This window comes from Larus michahellis, chromosome 4 (assembly GCF_964199755.1).
Source record: "Larus michahellis chromosome 4, bLarMic1.1, whole genome shotgun sequence".
Taxonomy (NCBI): domain Eukaryota; kingdom Metazoa; phylum Chordata; class Aves; order Charadriiformes; family Laridae; genus Larus; species Larus michahellis.
Window position 1 is genome coordinate 38,813,621 of NC_133899.1, and position 14,435 is coordinate 38,828,055.

Genomic DNA, 14,435 nt, shown 5'->3' on the forward strand with positions numbered 1-14,435 from the left:
GGTAGCTCCCTGGGCGGTGTGAGAGCTCCCTCTCTGCTACTAATATATATATAATAACCTGGCCCCAGTAACTGCAGCATACCTCCCTAAATAATACAAGCTAAATGGGTAAAACCTTTTCTTTAACTTTTTTTTTTTTTTGTAAAAAAGCACATCTGTGAATGGGTACCGGCCTGGTGGAAGTGTTCCACTTGCATTCTGAAACTTTTCCTTCCCAGGTGTCAGTCTCTTGCCAAAGCCGGTTGCTCAGCGTTGCTGTCAAATTCCTTCATCTCGGTCCCCGCTGCCAGGACACTGCTGCAGTTTGCGAGCTCCTTGTTTCTATTCTCCTTCCCCAGCCTCTCTCCCCTTCAAATACATCCTAGCTCACCTCTGATTCCCCTTAAGCAGGTCTGGTATTGTCTCTCTTTTTCTTCTTAAACACTTAGGTTTCCCAGTTTTTCTATGATAAGAGCCACTACCCTCATTTTTAGATTCCAAACAACTTCCGTATGTAAACACCCCCACCCCAATGTGTAGTAATGCTTCAGTTTCTTGTACTCTTGTTTCTGCCATCTCTGTCATTCCCAAATCCTTATTGGTTTGATGTGTATTAATTTAGGTCTTTGTCCTGGAAAACTTTATTCCTAGAAAATAGCTCTACTCAAATAGGTTAACAGACTGAAATCTGCAGGAGTTACAGATGTATATGATGATTAATTGTGAAAATGATGGTTGCAAGACACTGGGGTTTTTTGCAAGTTCATCAGAGCAGGATGCCTGCCTTCTCCTTTGCCTCAAATCTAAGCCTGGCTATCTTAAATCATTAATGAAACACAGTGTCACTATGCTACTCTTAGCAGCTCCTTGCTGCTACTTTTAAGCCCTTGGCATGCTGTGTGCCGTTTGAAAATCTTTGTACGCAGTGGTTGTTTTCTGGGGAAGGAATTTAAAAAATGCAACAAAACTTTACAAGCTGATTGGTTGCCTTCAAATGTTTTCCTTCTTTTTCTAAAAGTGTCTCAAATCTGTGGGTTGTTGAAATGCACATCAACTTGGCACAGTCTTTGTGGTTGCCAAGTATGAGCCAGTTGGATCTCAAGGAAATGTAACTTGCTGCAATCAGTCCCGTGGCGACTTTTATTTCAACGAGAAGCAAACATCTTTTGGTGAGTCATGGGGCATTGTTCCCTACAAACTAGCTGTCAGGAAGTGGAGTCTGACAAAGCTGATGGACTTTATAAAAACAGTTTTCCCCTACACCCAGTGCTGTTTTCACGTTCTTCGTGAATCATCAGATCCAGAGTCCTCTCAAATTCCCAACGAAGGCAGAATTAGCTACCATTCAGAGTGTGGTACTGTGGTACTTGCCTCTCTTCTTGTATTCCTTCTTCTAATAGTTCTAGTTCTTCCCTTCAGCCATGTATTTCACTGCTCCTCCTTTCCTTCCCGTCCTGGTCAAGACTTTTACCGTGCATCCAAGTCTGTTCCTGGTGTGTCTGTCCTCTGTGTGGCCTTCGTGCACCGACCTTGTTGAAATGAGTGCCTAGCCTTTCCTCTTGTGTAAGCCATTTTTCTGTGCCTCTCCAGTTACCTGTGGCTCCCAAATCATCCTGAAAAGCTCTGTGTACACTTGTGGAATGCTCAGCCTCAGGTTGTGGCTGCATCCACAGGACTTTGAAGAGCAATGACACTGGCTGGGGGGATGCTCTAAACCTAGCCCCTGTATCACAGCTTCAAAAAGTAAACTAGCCTTCATCTTTTGGCATTAGCTTCTGCTGGAAACAAGGTTTATGCCATCACGTAATATATGTACACACATGCATCTTGGTATTTGTCCCTTAAAAAATATTTTATTGCCATTTCCCAGTTTCAGCCAATTGTGACACAAGGAGGGGACAGCTCCAAGGTATTTAAGTTCTTGCAAATTTCATAGAAACAGGCCAACAGGAAAAAACAAGTCTAGAGTCAGACACTTGCCAGTTTTCTCCAGTTTTTAGGTTAGTGACTGAGTGATACATTATGTGACTGTCTCCATTTGGCAATAAGATATTTGGTGTAAATGCAGTTGTAAAGAGAAAAGGAGGATTTTCTGGGTGAATGACCCTGAACTGGCATCTCCCTCAAAACTTCAAAGAAGATAAATAACTCTGATTTAATACATCACATTTTGAACATGGAAACAGAAAATCTTAGTATAGTTCAGTGTAAATGTTTAATAAACCAAGGAACACAGTTTTGTAAGACATCTGATTTCCGGAGTTGTGCTGGTCACAAAGCGCTTTGTTTTTATGTCTCTGCATCTCCAGGGCACAGCTCCTGTCTTTGTTCTGCCAGGCACGCATTTGCGCAAGTACATCGAGTACAGAAGGGCTATGATCTCAGCTACTGCCTTTAGATCTATTATATTTTGACAAAATTGGCCAACAGTTTCAAGACTTATTGAATGTCATCACATAGGCATAATTTCCTTGAAACCAAGCAAAAGTGATGATCACTCATCCTGACTCAGAATAATGTATTCCTTGATGCGGTTAGTAGGACAAATCCCGGATCATTTGTAGCCATGACAAGATATTGTTTTTTTGGTTTGGTTTGTTTTTTTTTTTAACTGTTAGTCCTTGTCAACTGTAGATGGGGTTTCATGGCACAGCTATGACCTGTCCTGGCAAACCTGTTCTACCATATATACAGGTGCAATGATATCCTTAGAAAGTGTCCCTTCACAACTGCATTGCATGTGTCCACTTAAGGATTGTAGGATAAGCGTGAATCCTGGCAATTCAGGCATGTGAAAGGCAAAAGCCACACGGTACAGGAAAAATTCTTGAGCTCCAGGGATGTTAACAGAGGGTGTGACTGGCAAAGAAGTTTTTTACTTGGCACAGTTATATGAAAACAAAGGTATTCAGGCACCTGAGATCAACAGGAATGAGTATCGGGTTCTTAAGTATCTCTTTCGAGTCTGGCTAAAGACCTCCCTGCTGTCTTTGGAGCATAGGCAGTGGAATACTTCTATTCTTCAAGGAAAATACCTCTTTAGGTAGCGCTTACTGATGGTCAGTAATGTCTCAGCTTTCTCAGGCTTCATTTGACTGCAATTCTGTGAAATTTAAAAATGCAAGCCAGGTGTTCTGAGTCTTTTGTGATCATGTGGTTCTGCTCTGCAAACAACTGAATGGTAGGATTTGTGCCTGTAATTAATATTGATTAAATAAAAGTACTCTGAAATAACACAAGAAAAAACTGAAAAGTGTTTAAAACTCAGGGTCTAAATGTCAGAACTCAGCCTAATATTTCTTAGTGATAGGCCCCAAACTGCACATCCTTGAATTTTCCTAAATTACTTTTAAATTTACTTTTCGTGTTTGTTCTCTAGTGTTTGACAATTTAGGGCATGGCAGTCAGAGTTTTAAAGAAACAGAGTCTTTTTAAATGCAGGGCAAGCAGTAAACATGCTGTCTGTTAGACATGGCTGTTGGATTCACCCCTTCAAAGTAGCATGAACTGTTGCTTATAATGGTATGTCCCTGTATTGCAAATAAATGGAATCACGAGGTGGTACTGCCTTTTTTACAAAAAAATGACTCAGGGAGTTGTAAACCCTGGGGTAATTAACTTCAGCTATCTGAAGTGGCCCCAGCTCAACGTTGAGATGAAGGTGGTGGATCTGACAGGGAAGGGCATTCTCATTGACACCACCTGTCAGGTTAATAAGCAATCTTTGATAGCTCTGTCTGTGCACACAGCTTAACTGTATTCCAAGGAAAAGTGCGTGGATTTTAAAGATGATGTGGACTCATTTGTTTCCCTTTGGCGGAACTGACTTTTCACGTCTCTGTTGGTACAAGCATCATTTCTATGTTACACTTAAACAGAAGACATGGGCTTGATATGAAGGACTTCATATCAAGAGATTTCAGGGGAATTTCTGCTTTGACTGCAATAGGTTGAGGATTAAGTGGCAATATGAACAGATGCACAAAATACCAGAAGAAATTGAAGGAGACAGCAAGAACCAAGGAGATCCATGAGATTGTAATTTGCTTGTTATTCAGATATCAAGCTGTGGCTTGCTTGTTTTGTTCTTGATTAGTGTTTCTTTAGTGGTATTAAAAGGTGAAATAAGTGTTGTTACAGTTGTGCCATGCGGAAAGCCTTTTCAGAAATGTGACAGGGTGCACAAGATGAATGAGGCCCATGTGGGTTAGCGTGTGCCAGGGGACTTACTGTTATACTTAGTAGACATAGTGCCTGTCACCAGGGAATCCTAGGAACACTCTACATAGGGCTTCATGCTGCTCCCCTTGCAATTATGATGATGATAATAATTGAATAGAATATTTCAGTTGGATGGGATGTACAGTGATCATCTAGTCCAACTGCCTGACTACGTCAGGGCTGACCAAATGTTAAAGCATGTTCTTAAGGGCATTGTGCAAATGCCTCTTGTACACTGACAGGCTTGGGGCATTGGCCACCCCTCTAGGGAGCCTGCTCCAGGGTTTGACCACCCTCTCAGTAAAGAAATGCTTCCTCATGTCCAGTCTGAACCTCCCCTGGTGCAGCTTTGAATGACTCCCATGTGTCCTATCGCTGGATCCCAGGGAGAAGAGCTCACCTCCCTCTCCCCGTCCCCTCCTCCAGAAGGTGCAGAGAGCAATGAGGTCGCCCCTCAGCCTCCTTTACTCCAAACTAGCCCAAAGTCCTCAGCTGCTCCTCATAGGACATGCCTTGAAGCGCTTCCACCAGCTTTGTTGCCCTCCTCTGGACGCATTTGAGTACGTTGACACCCGTCTTAAATTGTGGGCCCCAGAACTGCACGCATTACTCAAGGGGATGCTGCACCAATGCTAAGTACAGCAGGATAGTATAAAAACCTCATTGGCTTTAGTAGAACAGCAGTCAGATCCACAAAAACCTTTGGGTTCCTTTGAGGCAGGTGGATATTACTGTATCTATGGGATAGCTGAGCAAATTGAGGCATGTGTTACTGTGGTGTTTGCCCAGTTGATGCAGGAATTCATTGGCAGAGTCACAAACAGTGACAGAATTCCGACTGCTGGCCCAATTTGCAGGCTTCCTCTCCTTAGGCATGTTCTTCATTGTTGGAGAGTAATAGCACCTTGTAACCTCCTTTCAGTATTGTGCCTTGTGGGACTAAGTAACAGAATATTCAGGAAGTTGTTATCTTTGATGGAGTGAGAGATGTTCTTCAAGGCTCCTTGAAAATACTGGATTTTCAAGAATCAGTGTACCCATAAATATTGTTTTGATCCAGGCTGGCGCATACAACCAGAGTTCTCATGAATTCTGACACTGTTGCGTAGTTTCTGCTGAGTAAACAGCATAGTCGTCAAGGCCTTAATCCATGATTCCCAAACAACATACAGCGCATATTCTTGAGCACATGGTCATCCTTCTTCTCTTCATGTGTTGGACTGATTCAGAAGAGCTATGTTCTCCACCATAGGTTTTCTCTGAGATGTTGAAGGAGTATATACAATCAGAGGTTTAAAATGGGACCAGTGATGTCAGGTACTTTGTGTGTTGTTGAGTGTGGCAACATCTGTTGGAGGCTACGTTTGAAAGATAGGTGCTGCTGAGACCATCAGCGTCTGCGACAAGGGGACACGAACATCTCATCTCATCGGGTACATTCAATGTGTGTGGCAACTGTGTTGTAGGTACTAGGTTGGAGGGTATCACATGTGAGACAGTAAACCACCCGTAGTGGATCTGGATACTTGGGTTTATTTAAAACCCAGCAAGATTGGAGCTTTTACCCTACAAGATTATCTCACATTGTCTCACCCACTCACTCCACTGGACTGATACAACAGCAATAAAAAGACAGGGCTGCGAAAAAATTGTAGGGTTAATTTTGGCTGTTTTCTCTCCACCTTTCATAGAAGTGATATGTAATTTAAAGCATTGCATGCTTGTCTTTTGTTTTCCTGCCATTATAATGAGGCAATCCTCACAGAAAAACACGTGTAGCCTCTGATTGAGGAGTAGTTTAAGAGATGTAACAGCTGGTCTTTATCCAGGCTGTGTACCCCGTTGTCAGTACAGCCTGAAGAAGTTCCGCAAATCCAAAGGTGGAAAGTATAGAGGCACTGGCATACCCACTGCCTGTTAGTTAGGTGGAAAGTCATGGTCATGTGAGGAAATATGCCTCTGCCTTAAAGATTCTGTGAGTAAATAAAAAACAATCTTTGGAGCTGTCAGTTCTTCCCCAGGCTGTGCATTTCCTTTAACTTATATGACTGATTTTTCTTAATGCAGAAGTCTCTATGCATGAGTGCTCTTGAGCCTCCATGGGAACATGGTAGTGGTTATATGAATGGCAGATGACAGTGGTTGACAAATATAGGTGATGTTTCTTATGTAAGTCAGCAGAAATGGTCTATAGCTGCAGCGGGTTAAGCCCAGGCTTTGTGTAAAGTATATAGCTAATAATGCTAGCTCAGTAAACACCAGAGAAGCGCTCGGATTAATTTAGATCTCCAGATAAAGAGAGCACCCAAGGAAAAATTTTCTTCTTACCTTGTCTTTTAAGTCCACAGGAGTCAGGGTAGAAATCTTGGCTCTGTGACAGTATTGCCCTTGGCTTCACCAAAGCCTGTGATTTTCCCTTTTATTCGCGGATTATAGACCTGCCGACTCCATTAGTAGTTCCTGTCAGTGTGTACATGCTGCTGGTGTGAGATATCAATCTACAGAAAATGTCTTCAATCTAAAAGAAAGGAAAAAATTCAGGCTTCTCTGTTTGGTTTGGTTTTGTGTTCGTTTTAATATGCAAGCTTCAAATTCCTGTCTTGTAGAACTTTTACCCCTCTCCTCATGTCCTTTTTCCCTAGTTACTACTTAGGTTTTTTAAAACACTTTCAGTGTAGAATTAATTTCTTTACCCAGACTTTTCTCAAATCGAACCCCAGGTATGACTGCTTCTCCTCTGAAGCACTTCAGTTGGAAGGCAGTGCCATTGGCACCAAGCTCTTGGTCTGCAACTAAAGGTCCTTGTCTAGAAAAATGGCCCCATCACGGAGATAACCAAAATGATTGTTCCCTGCCCTGAGAGAAGCTCATGGATAAGTGTAGAATGAATAAATTATTAGGGAGACGAAGAAGAAGGAAGAGAGAGAATGATGGTAAAGCAGTGAGAGGGAGTTACTGCAAGGAGGTGAAGGGAGCAGGAGCGCGTCCCTGGCAGCTGCTGGCACCTAGACTGTGTGAGGCAACCATAGCCGTGCCGTCTCTAGCTGTCCACAGTATGGCTAGCTTTCATCACTGCCCATCAGCCTAGACCTCGCTGCCCACATCCCTGGTTTGTCTGCAGCACCATGTACCTTCTCCAGTGCCGTAGAAGACAGGTAGGAGCATCTTCTGTTCATTTGCAAAATATCCCTTCTTCAGACACTCCCTTGGAGGCATCCCTTGTCATGATGCTTGTACACCATAACCACCTGATGGCAGTTACCTAGGCTCTACCAGCAACACTAAAGATATTCTTGCCTTCAGCATTAGTTTATTTCTCCCCTCAGCTGTTTGCTTGCCCAGCAAATGGTTGTGAGAATACATAATCATAGAACCATAGAATCATAGAATGGTTTGTGTTGGAAGGGATTTTAAAGACCATCCAGTTCCAGCCCCCCTGCCCTGGGCAGGGACACCTCCCTCTAGACCAGGCTGCTCAAAGCCCCATCCAGCCTGGCCTTAAACACTTCCAGGGATGGGGCATCCACAGCTTCCCTGGGCAACCTATTCTAGTGCCTCACCACCCGCACAGTAAAGAATTTCCTCCTGGTATCTAATCTAAATCTCCCTTCTTACAGTTTAAAACCATTACCCCTCATCCTATCACTACAGTCTCATAAAGAGTCCCTCCCCATCTCTCCTCTAATCATGGAGGAGGGCTGGTACTGTCATTCTGGTCTGCAGAGCAAAGAAGCATTTGCTGTCTGACGAAAGAGCTGAAGGTGTTTATAAAAAGCATTTTTGTAAGTAATTATATGAAGACATTTAATCCCAACACTTTAAATGTCACACCCTTTTTTTTTTTTTTTTTTTTTTTTAAAGCCCTGCTAGTGTTTAATAGTTGTAGTTAGTCAGTGCTGAGGAATTTACCTGGATGTTAACAGGCTGCTTCAGTGCTGCACGTGTAATTGTTTTCTATAGTGTGCCCTTCCCGTGTCATGTGTCAATCACTCTGGTATTTGTGAAGTGCTTTTAGGTTATTGTTGCTAGCAGGTTACACCTTAGTTTGGTGATTTGCAAACAGATGTTTTTTTCAGTTAAGCAAGTATACCAGCACCTAACCCACATCTTGGTTCTTTTAGTCTTGCTCAAACCAGATCTGACATTTTTCAGGGTTTGGTTTTGCGTGTGGGTTGGGTTGCCTTGGTTTTGTTTTTTCTTAATGCTAACTGGTAAAGCCAAAATACCTTTTTTCTTGTTGAATGGGACAGACCATAATGACTACCTCAGTCTGATCTTTCAGATGCTCAGCTGGCAGGTGGGACACCTGAATCATTAGGCTGTGCCTAATGATTAGGTTCTGCATAATGATTCATTATTTACACAGAGTGAAATTGTACCAGAAAGAGAGACCCAGAACTTGACTGTGCCAAGTCTGTGCCACCCCTGCCAGTACCTCCAAGCCCAGTACTTAGGACAACTTGAATGCTTGGTGTGGGTGTTCCTTTTCTGAAAAGTCCTTTCACAGCAATTCCAAACCAGATTCTTTGGGGAATAGCAATTGCGTGGACAGTCCTTCATACCAATGTTATTCTAATTCAGAATTAAAGTATGGTTAGAAATACGATCTTTCCCAGAAAATGGAAATGTTGATTCCCATACATCCCCAAGCTGCATTTCATTTGCTACTGAGAGAGCAGCTTCCACCTATGGCCAGCCTATGATACCAACCTCTGCTAATCCTTGGTAGACTTCCACCTGAGCACTTTCATCCTTTTTCTCCCAGTCTTGACCTTACATGTAATTCTTCCCAAATCCACATCATGACCATCTCTCAGATTCCATCTTGAAACTCTTTTGCTGCAATGTCTGTGGAAGTTTGACTGTGATTAGACAGCTGCTGCTCTGCCTGTGGTTTTTCATGCTGGCTAATACCGCCTCCCTCCTCCTATTTGTGTCCCCTCTGTCTGTATCCATATTCTGCCTCTTCTGCCTCAGTAGTAACCGTGATAAATTGGGGATGCCACTGCTGTTCTACATGTGCTACCCTGCAGCATGGTGGAGTGCTGGTTCCCAGCTAGGACCTGAGCTTCTGCAGAGTAGTAGGAATATATAACACAGTCGTAATGGTCGTCTTGAAAGAAAATTTTTTTTATACTGCCTCTCTGTTTCCTACCTGAGGGGTTTCGTAGCTCTTTGTCAGAGCTCAGACCATGCTTTATAATTTATAACCCTACTAGGGTGACAGCTTCTGTCTCTTAAACCATTAGTGGTCTGGTACATCATTCAAAGAGGCAGACGATTAGTGAGCAACGAGACCAGTCTGTCCAGAGTATCACTTAAGTACAGTAGGTTAATCGGTGGGGCAATATAGTCATTTAACTCATTGGCTGCACCGGGTTTGCAGAAATATGTTCCCTTTGCTGTGCCTACAGACTGTCAGGTAATCTAAGATCATCCAACTGTTTTTCTTACAGATGTAATTTAATCCGTATTTAAACATAGAAATGTCAGGCTAAAGAAGAGGCCATTCAAATGCTTTCCACTACCACAACAGAAATTATAGTTGGGCTGAAGAGTGGGAAAAACATTGTTCCATCCCTCGCTGAAACTGAAAGTAGTCTTTTTTGTATGGGAAGGAAGGCAGTGGCAGGTCAGATGTTGTGGGAACGTTTGGAATATTTTGCTGAAACTGCAGTTTCCTTTTAAAATATGGAAAAATGTAAAATCAATTTTGGTCTAAAGGGAATTATGCTCAAGTGGTAATCTAGGATTTATATATTTAAAATATGTTGTGATACTAACTCACAGAAAGTTTTATGTGGAATGCTGCATTTCTTATTGTTAGTTTGATCCTTTCATTGCTGCCTCCGGGTTGTGGCTGGCTGTACTCACCAGGGTAGCTGCTGGGCTCCTTTGCTTTCTAGGCTAGTCATCCAAAGGGACCGCTTCTTGCTGTGTTTTAGAAGCTGCTGTGTATAGCTCATGTAGCCATATATACTCTGCTTCCTCAGTTCTACCAGTTTCAGTCTTTTTTTTTTTTTTCTTCTTTTTTAGACAGGATTATGGCAAATTTACAGTGACTATGGGATTTACCACAGGAGAGAGGGAACAGAGGGAAAGTGTATTTATAGGCCTTTTAAACTCCGCCGTTCAAACAGCAACACAATCCTAAAACAACCCTGATTTGACTTTCAGATAGATGGACCACTTTTCAGTTTGCATTTCCCCAGGCATCATATAGTCTAGGCTGCAGGCTGATGTGTTTTGAGATGTTCTTATCGTTTCTAAGGATTATTCATGTTTGCAAAAGGCTAACAAGACAGTTGGAAAATAGCTGGTATATCAGTTCCCTCTCTAGAGGTACTGACAGCATTGCTAACTCCTGAGACATTCCTCCCCCCCTGTCCCTTGTGTTTTTCACCATTGGTGGCAAAATTCTGTGTTCAGTTGGCTGCACTGGGGTCACCATTGCACATGGGGGCCATAGCCTAGTTAAGGCTACTGGTCTTCAGTTAATCGTCTGTATTAGCAACTTCACAGGGTTAGCTTGATCGACAGTTAACCATTCCACTCCTGTTCTTCCCTAGAGTTTCATCCCATCTTTGTTCTTCTCATCAGTTCTTCCCCATGCTGTTCACTTGCTGCCTGATTCTGAAATGGGTGGAGAGGTTCATAGTTTTATCGCTGTTTGTATCTGTAACTTCATATTTGGAAGTAGAATTTGAACAAACTTTTTCCCCCATGTTTTCTTTTCACTAATATTTCCACCTTTCCTCCTTACTTTTATTGTAAGCCTAGAAATGCTGCTCAGCATAGTACAAATTGTGATACACAGCAATTGTAAAACTAGAAAGATTGTTGGCCATATGGACTTGCTTTAGATTTACACTAGCCTGAGTGTAAGTGGGATCTGGTTTGGTCCTGGAGCATATTAACTAGATTTACACCATTAGGATGATGCAAATGGCAGTGGGTGGATAGACCACACCAGTGTGTTTCATTGAACATCTAAGAGCAGACATACCCAGCAGAATCATAATTAATTGAGGGAGAATGCTGCTTTATATTTTCCAATAGTTTGAGGGAATCGGGAATGGAGAATTCATCGTGTGCTCCATCATGAGAGACAGCTAACGCCTACAAAGTGTATTCCATTCAGCCAAATTGTGCAGCAGTGGTATTGCCCGAAATTATCGGCTAACCTCTTTTTTTGCATTGCATAGTTGTAGCTGAGAGCAGAATCCAGATTAGCGTGTCAGTCTGTGAAGCGGATCTCCTGCTAGAGAGCTGAGAGTAAAAAAGAAATAGAAGATAAGGTGGATAGAAAGGAAAATTATAATGTTAGAGGTCGAGCTAATGATTTCTAAAAATCTTGGCTCTGACATGTACCCGTCTGCAGTTCTACTTACTGGTTTTCATGCTGCGTATTCTGGACTAATTCCTGTTCAGCAAACATCTGTCAGGCATTATAATTTCAAGCATTAATCCTTACAGGAATTAACCAGCTTGTCAGTTGACGACCTGAACTAGATAGTTTCTGGGGATTATTGCTATTTAAATCTTACCTACCTTTCAACAGCATGACGTGCTGGTTTTATCTCTTTTTTTTTTTTTTTAATTATTTTTTTTATTTTTCTGGGCTGATATGTCTGTAGATTGTCATCCCCTTTTTCACTCCTACCATGCCGTAGGAGGCAGAGAGGAAATCCTGTGCTGCCTCGCACATGTGTAAGGAGGAAGCCGCTGGTTTCTCTTCGCGCCAGACTTGCTCGTGCTGCCAGCCCTGCTGAACCGCTGTCCTTACGCCCAGCAGAGGCCGGGCTAAACTGCACTTGCCATGCTGGAAACCCATCAGGGGACTTTGGTGAAATCGCTGTAGACTTTTACCTGCTCTTTTTTTCCAGAATTCCCAGGATTTTGGTAAGGTTTTTGCAAGGTTTGTTACTTTTATTTCATAATGAAGTGAGGTGGTCATGACCATGCAGTCTGTGTTTGTATCTTTTGGCTTCTAATAACTTTTTGAACTCATTTCCTGCTTTCCATTAAATTTGCCAAAGAGATAGAAGCATCAAAGATATTAAGTTCCTTGAAATTTCAAGGATTTGAATTATAATGAAAAAGAAATAGAAACTAGTGCCCTGCTCGGGGAGGGCAATGACCGAAGGCTACGGCAGCACCCGGCTGGTTGCTGGTGACATGCACAGACCGGCCCATTCGCGTGCTTGTCTCTGGAGAAAGCCCTCGCCTTGCCTCCTGCTTGGTGCCTGTGCTGCAGGGGGGTGGGAGGATGTGGGGGCGAGGGCCCTGTGCAACAAAATAAAGCCTGATGAACTGTCTTGTGAGCAGTGGGTCAGGATGAGGAACTCCTTCATGTAAGGCAGGAAAAAAGAAGTGAAAATATCCCTACCATGGTGCTCACCACAAGGGTTAGAGATAAGGGGCAGCCAGTGGAGTTAACAGGGAGAGTGTCTGTTGGGAGTGTTGCTGGCACTCAAGACATGATATCAGCTTTTACAGCCCCAAAATGTTAACCAAATTGGGACTGCTGAGATCTCTTCCCTGAAGTTTGTTAAATAGTGTGGGTTTAAGGTGCCATATACAACTGTTGAAACATGACCTGGGTGTATACAGCAAGTTAAAAAGAGATTAAAGAAATTCAGTTGTGGGTGGTTTTTTTTTAAGTAGGGGTTATAGGTTGTAAAAGCATTGCTGCTTGTGTCGTGCTCATTGAGCCCAAACGCGGTCGTTGGAGGCTCCGTTGTGCCGTGGTTTAGCAGTGGTCCCCTATCACAGAGTTGGATGCATTTTCCTTTAGGAAGGTGATAACCTGCTTCTCCTGTTTTCGGAATCAACCTTTAGCAAGGTGCCTGCTGAGCCCTGACCTACGAATTCAAAGGGGAAATAACAAGGAAAAATTCCAGTGACATGAAATGCCTTTAAAATATAACAAGTGTTCATGGTATCTTTAAAAGATGGCTTTGGAGACTACAGAGCAAAGATTATTCTTTCTTTTAGATCAAAGTTAAGTTTGTGCCATGATGTATATTACTCCTTGTAGAAGAATGATATATTACTTGGGTTATAAGAATCTATGTCTCTACACCTTTTCCTTCTTTCAGGTCTTTGAGAATCATTACTGCTAAGACATATCTGTCAGGAGATATTTGTCAAATATGCCAGTGTGTGTGTGTGCAAATCCTCAGCTGATATAAACCCCTGTTGCTCTAAATGTATCTCTGTGTTAGCTCTCTGGCACCCAGCAACCCTGCGATATATCCCATAATATTTAGGGTGGGATTTTCAAAATTGGTGAGAAGAAATAGGCCCTGAGGTCTCATTGGGCTCTAAATAGAGCTGAGCTGCCTGATCTTTTTAGGTGCTCACAGGAAAGAGCGAGCTTTGGCTTTTTTATAGTATTCCATTTCTAAAAGGTAATTAAAAGTGGATGATGTAAGAGTGAGAAGAATAAGCATCGGCTTTACTCTCTCTGCTCAGCACGGTAATTATCTGTGATCACAGCTTTAAATAACTCACTAGTCGTCCCCACTGGGGGTGGACTGCTGACAAACGTGGCTTACTGTTGGGCCCTGCTGCCACTTTACTCTTGTTTTAGTTTTTATCAGTCTCAGGAGGAGGAGGTTCAAATCCCCTTCAGCTTTATAAACTGTAGGACTTCAGTCCTCAGTCAGGCTGAAAAGGCTACTAAGAAGGCAGTGCTGCTTCATCTCGGAGGCATTCTTCATCCCTGTTGTGAAATCCTGGGCTATGGGAGCACTGGGGTTGTGGCCATGCCGGTCTCTTTAGAGAACTGAAAGCGTTGCTGGTGCTGCAGCGGCTGCTGGGAGGGGTCTCGGCAACTGAAAGCAGAGATGCGATCTTGCTCTCCAGCCCACAACGCCTGGCGAGCACGCACAGTGGGAGGGTGACGAAGACGTGGAAACTGCAATAGTTCAGGCAAAAATGAGTCACGAGAAAGCAGCCTGTTTTATTCAGTTCCAGAAATGTTCTCAGCCACTCAGAATTAATTTATATCCACCACTTTGCAGTGGTCTACTTTGTTTCTCAGCTTGTGGATGAGGTTGCTGGCAGTTCCAGTAGTGTATTTTGTTGGGACACGGGCAGGCCTTGTTTGCCCACAAGTTTGTCTGAACACAAACCAGTGCCGTTTTGCGATATAAAGCCTGGCATTATCAGCTTAATGCAAATATTACTTAAAATTATGTCCAGAGTGCTGGATGTTTAGGTCTAGCTTT

The 14,435-nt window shown here is 42.8% G+C and overlaps 1 protein-coding gene across 6 annotated transcripts in view; it reads left to right on the forward strand.

The window, feature by feature from the left end:
- The window catches only part of SYNE3 (spectrin repeat containing nuclear envelope family member 3), an 83,480-nt gene that overhangs the window by 15,285 nt on the left and 53,760 nt on the right, over positions 1 to 14,435 (forward strand). Inside the window, exon 2 of one of the 6 annotated variants that reach the window (XM_074584098.1) lies at positions 998 to 1,148. The exons of 4 other annotated variants lie outside the window; for them this stretch is intronic. The gene's annotated coding sequence lies outside the window, so the exon portion shown is untranslated. Of the gene's footprint in view, positions 1 to 997; positions 1,149 to 14,435 lie in introns of those variants that run through there. One more of the 6 variants, XM_074584100.1, reaches the window with a different exon arrangement.